Source organism: Syzygium oleosum, unplaced genomic scaffold, assembly GCF_021117445.2.
Source record: "Syzygium oleosum isolate NSW1041296 unplaced genomic scaffold, Sole_v2.1 Sole_v2.05, whole genome shotgun sequence".
In the NCBI taxonomy this organism is placed as follows: domain Eukaryota; kingdom Viridiplantae; phylum Streptophyta; class Magnoliopsida; order Myrtales; family Myrtaceae; genus Syzygium; species Syzygium oleosum.
The window spans coordinates 1153437-1159436 of NW_026607489.1; positions in this window are offsets into that span (position 1 = coordinate 1153437).

Below are 6000 nucleotides of genomic sequence, written 5' to 3' on the forward strand. Positions count from 1 at the left end.
TGCTCATGAGCGTCACGTGTCACAATATGCCCACATTTTTAAGCATATTCATTTATTAGAAGTGGAAAAATTACACAAACAGTCCTTGAACTTTGACCCAATATACAATGTAGCGCTTGAACTTTAACTCAGTATGCAATGTGGTCCATGAACTTTAAATTTGTTCAAATTAGTCCCTGAGAAACTACATTAAACATTTTCATATAATTCAGGGACTACATTGAACATGTACAAAAAATTCAATGACTACATTTCACAAATTAAAAGTTCAGGAATCACATTAAATATTAGGCTAAAGTGCATTAACAATTGAGATTCGTTCGTCCTCCAACAATTTGCAAACCTATTTGAGCAATCAAAGTTCTTGAGTTCAAATTGAAATTCCACCTCGAACCTAACTAGAGATTACAATTTTGGTTAATTGGATTAAGTTTTTAAAACTTTTTCGCACGACTCGTACTTGATTGTGCTCCAACTTAAGAGGCTGCGCCTTAAAGTGCATTCTTCATCAATAGAAATTATATGTTCTTTTAAATATAATTACGTTGCATAAACATAACAATTGACAAAGCATGTATAATTAATTCATGACCAATGAAATTTACACTCGCGTCCACATCAAGGGATCATCGGAAATTTTCATTTGTTGGGAAAAAACCGAGTTGACTTCTATGTGGGTAGCTCAGGTTCGACTTGCTTGAATTTGAGCTGAGCTCCGACTCAAGTTACTCAAGCATCTTATCGAGGTGAGCTCAACTCACCAATACTCGTCTCATCAAGCTATAGAGCGTAATCGAGTTACCGCTACTTTTTTCATAATTTGTTTACAGCAATTATAAAAAAATACTCGAAAATTTTCTAAATCACATGATAAACCCGCTGAATTGGAGCTTTTTGAGAGATCTCTAGTTTCTTTTTGTAAATTGATTGTAAACTAGCTGAGCTCGAATATCTTAACTTTTTCATTCGACCAGAGCTCGAGTAGAAATTTCAATACTCAATCGAGCTCGAGCCGAGCCATGAGCACGGATATGCAAATCTAGGTCGAGTTCAAAATTGGCACCGTATTAGATCCGGTTCGATTTTTAATTGGACACCCAGTAAAACAAGTATGAAGTACGAAACTCTTGGTTATGACATTGACCAATGTTGTTCGAGCTTTTGGCAAATCGCAATCCGTTCTGGAGCCTAATCAGATGGGCGTCGCGTGGTGAACTCTCCCAATGGAAACGGCGTGCGGTTGGACGCAAAGCAAGGCTCGCGCCGCCGTGGATATAGGCATGGCCGCGGTTCGGAACCGGCGGTTCCGGTTTGTGGCCATGTGTGAACCAGAACCAGAAACTTAAAAATTAAAAAAATAAATTATGAAATAAAAAAATAATGAATTATAAAATTATGAAATAATGAATTATTCAATATAAATTGTAATCAAAATGTAAATTGTAGGGGTGATTGGTTCCCGGTTCGGTACGGTTCCACTCGGAACCGTACAACCGAACCAGTAAGACCGGTCCCTTAATTTTAGAATTAAGAACCGGATCGGCAAATCATAGAACCAGGAACTGGACCATTGGTCCGGTTCGGTTCTAGGCGGTCCAACGGAACCCTTTGGTCTTAACTGGCAAAGGATTGTAACCACAAAAGGCATACAACTTCACATGCTCATGGCTTGGCTTGGGTTTTATATACAACCCCTTTGATGGTCTCTTCATTCCCATTCGATGTGGGACTCTTGGCATTTGCATGACGACAAGCCAAGAGTCTCACATTGAAGGTGTTCAAGACAAACCGAGAGTCCCACATCGAATGGAAACGAAGAGGCATTAGAATCATTGTGTATAAAACCCAAGCCAAGTCTTGTAATTAAAGTTCAATACACCCAAGCCAAGCATTGTAATTAGAGATCAATGCACTTACAATGCATGGCAATTAAAGTTCAAATTGTTTTATAAAAAAATTAAATAATGAATTTTTTTTAAATTCCATTATTATTTTTTTTAAAAAATAATTTGGAACCTGAACTGGGCCCGTAGGCCACGGGCCGATTCCGATTCCGAACCGCGGGCTCGGTTTGACCGGGCCGGTTCCGGGCCAAAACCAGCCCATGGCCATGTCTACGTGGATAAGCCAAAATGATTGGGTCGTGCCTTCCCTCTTCTCATTGTTATGTGTGCCCTCGCCTTTTAACAGAGCGAAGATAAAGAAAAAGGCTTGTTGCTACATAATTGCATTTCGCAGCCAAACTCGAGGAAAAATAATAAAAATGATCTCTAAATTCTGACTAGATGTATATTATAGTCTCTGAACTTTGGCCTGATATATAATATGGTCCATAAATTTTAATTCAATGTGCAATGTCATCCATGAACTTTAAATTTGTTCAATGTAATCCTTGAACTTTTGGTATATGTTCAATTTAGTTCCTAAACTATATGAAAATACTCAAAGTCGTCCTTCCATTTTCAAGTTCATGAACAATATTGACCATTTTCATATAATTCAAGGACTAGATTGAACATAAGCCAAGAGTTTAATAACCACATTAAACAAATTAAAAGTTGAGGGATCACATTACATACATAGATCATTTGTGTCATTATCCTAAAGATAGAACACTATGTCCAAACGAGCAGTAGAGGAGTTTGGGTTGTTCTTTGACAACATCTTTTGAGGATGACTATGTACAAAATTGGCATGCCCACATATCTCTACAATTAGACTCCATGACTTATAATTTGCTCGTCGCCAAGACAATAAGCGTTTGCCCGTGAGGACTATTTGATACTTAAGTCAGTAGTTATTCACCTAGGGAGAGAAGATGCAGAGAGAGGATGCTCGTGAGTGTCACATGTCACGATATGCCCGCATTTTTAGGCATATTTATTTATTAGAAGTGGAAAAATTATACAAACAATTCTTGAACTTTGCACATTAACTATTAATTTGTTCAATGTGATCCTTGAACTTTGACCCAATGTACAATGTGGTCCCTAAAGTTTGAATTTATTCAATGTTGTCCATGGACTTTAATTAAATATTTCAATTTAGTTCCTGAATTATATGAAAATGTCCAATGTGGTCATTTTATTAATTCAAGTTTAGGGACTACACTGAATATTTTCATATAGTTCAGGGACTATATAGAACATGTACAAAAAATCCAAGAACTATATTAGAAAAATTAAAAGTTCAAGAACCACATTGAATATTAGACTAAAGTTCAGGGACCACATTGCACATTGAGTCAAAATTCAGGAACTGTTTATATCATTATCGCATTAGAAGTCTTTGTGCAATTTGGAAAACTTGCTAGATTAGGCGCTACTGCATGATAAATCAATCACAATGTTCACGGATATTTTTCTTTTTATTCTTAAACTGTTTCCTTCAGATCACAAACTGAATTCTAAAATGATGGCAGTCGAAAGCCCAATCCTAAACAAATTTGGATGGATTGGAAAAATAAGCTTTCAATGCTTAACAAGTTCGTCTTAAACAAAGGCGAAATAGCACACTAGAAGGACACCCAACCCGAAAAGATCCAAAACTTTCGGTTCGGGTAATTTTTACACCCATACAAACCACTTGCGACATATTTTGTTAAACGACTAGTATTAACAAACAACTTCTTGTTAAGTTGTCGAAGGTACGAAAAAAAGTCTTCATTTATATTAGGTTCCTGAGCAAAATACACTATGTCATTGAATTTATTGTTGACATCATTGTCAACTAACTAAAAGGTAACAGGAAACCAGCGTACTTCATTCATTTACGCTCAAATGCAACCAGACAAGTGTGATTCGTTTCCTGGTATTGTTAACGTAACGTAGTCTGTCTGATTATCGACAACTTGTCGTTTTACTCCTAGATAAGATGCCAGGGCCTTATGAATGCAAGTCACGGGAAAACAAAAAGAATATGTGAACAACCGATCAATATGTGGTGTTGGATTGGGCATAAAAACCCTCGCCTACGTAACAATTCGGTCCGTTTCACGTGGGCCAAGCCCTCAAAAGGAGTACTCTGAGTAAAATGTGGTGACCATTTGAGGGTAAACCTTACTTATGAATAATATCATAATACCTCAGCAGGATATAGGACACATGGGTTGTCAGTTGTCACACGCTCTCCCCTTAAAAAATTGACACGTCAGTGTTGGTCCATATCACCCAACGATACTTCCCTTATTTGACGTGTGGCCCAATCCATTCTTGCCTCCCCCACCATTCTAAAAGCTTTTCGAGAGTCCCACGTTATTCAAACCCTCTCACCCTACGAATCACTCCTGCCTTCGTCTCATCAGGTTTAGACCCAATCCGTCACGAACAACACACCTTCCGGAGGTGGATGGGGTCCTCCTATGACCATCAACGTCTCGACCTATTCCAACAAGCCAAACTCTCAAAATAAGTTTCGAATAGCCCCACGAGATTATGACTTCTTGAGGGTGGGTCTCTATGCGAATAACATCACGAGGTCCCATTTATCTAATACGAGACTTCAAATGGCACAAACCATGATTAAGATATTAAAAGTTCTCGTGTGCAATTTGGCATTTATTAATATTGAACATTAAAAAACTTTTTAAAACTCACAACTACTGACATATACAGTCATGTAAAAAATTTCTCATTATTTTCAAAGATTAGAGATATACGGTTTTTCTCGATTTCAAGTTCATTTGGGAAAGCAAAACGTAAGAAAATATATTTTTATTTTTTTATCAAATATCGTATATAAGAAAGTAATAGGATCGAAGAGGGCTTGGATAGGTTAGTGCTAAGGAGGAAACGACTTTCACTCGTTTACACTTCAGGCCTGATGGGCTTGGCAGCCCTATTCGCCTAGCCTATGATCACTCGATTTCTAATCGAACGACTAGAAAAGATATTTGGTGCAAAAACTTGAAAAATGGCGCACTAAAAAGCTGAAATACACTTTAAAGGATAAAAACAAAAATTAAAATTGATCTATAATCGAAGGGTGATTGGCAATTGTTCCACTATTAAATTTAATTGTATGGTATGAGAAATGAGAGGCCGACGGTGCTGTCATTTTTCAATTTAGTGACTGTTCTTCTTCTTCTTCTTTTTTTTGGTAGAAAAACACGACGATATTATCGAAAGCTTAAGAGTTCTTAAACAAAATATCCAATGACAGGGTATCCAAACAATGTAAATCCGATAGGAGTTCGGGGGGCCGGGCTACCCTCCTCTTGTACCTCTCATTTTTCAAGAGAAATTAGTTAACTAACTTTAACGATTCCATTTCTTAATTATTTATTTTTTCTTTGCCATGGTTGCTTCTTATCACAGTATTCTCAATTATATTCATGCTTCTAATCGTAATTGGCGATTTCTTGTTCAAATCTCAAATATATGTAATGTATACATCTATAGAGATAATTATAAAGGTTATTTATTATTTAAATAAAAATTATATGATATTTTTAAATAATGATATTAAAAGTATGTAAATTTTTTGTTAGAGCACATTTTAATAACTAGGCTTATTCTCATGAATTTACGTACGCATATCAATTTTGAAAATTTAAGACATTTAATTGAATGAAAAAAATTGAGGTACCAAATTGCAAGGAAAATGAAATATATATGTCATCAAGGTTCAGTTATTCCTACTTCGTCCTAGAATCAGGCCGGGGGTTTGAGTCTTGGCGAGGTGAAGCACTTTACTGCCTATGCTCGGTGGGGCCCAAGCCTAGCCCATCTTCCCTAACCCCGCCCGGTGGCTAGGTCTAAGTACAAGCATGTTTATTACATGTACGAAAAACTTAATTTAAGCTTAGTGTAAATAAGGGTTAATACTGCGAAAAATTCCAAATTGGTACATCTGTGACAAATTTTCTCATAATTAATTTTTGAGATTCCAAAAATCTTAAACCGGTACACCCGTGACAAATTTACCACAAATTGATATGAATTTTCATGTGGACTTACCATCATCTAACTTAGTAATTTCACGGTAAAATTTGACGGAAGC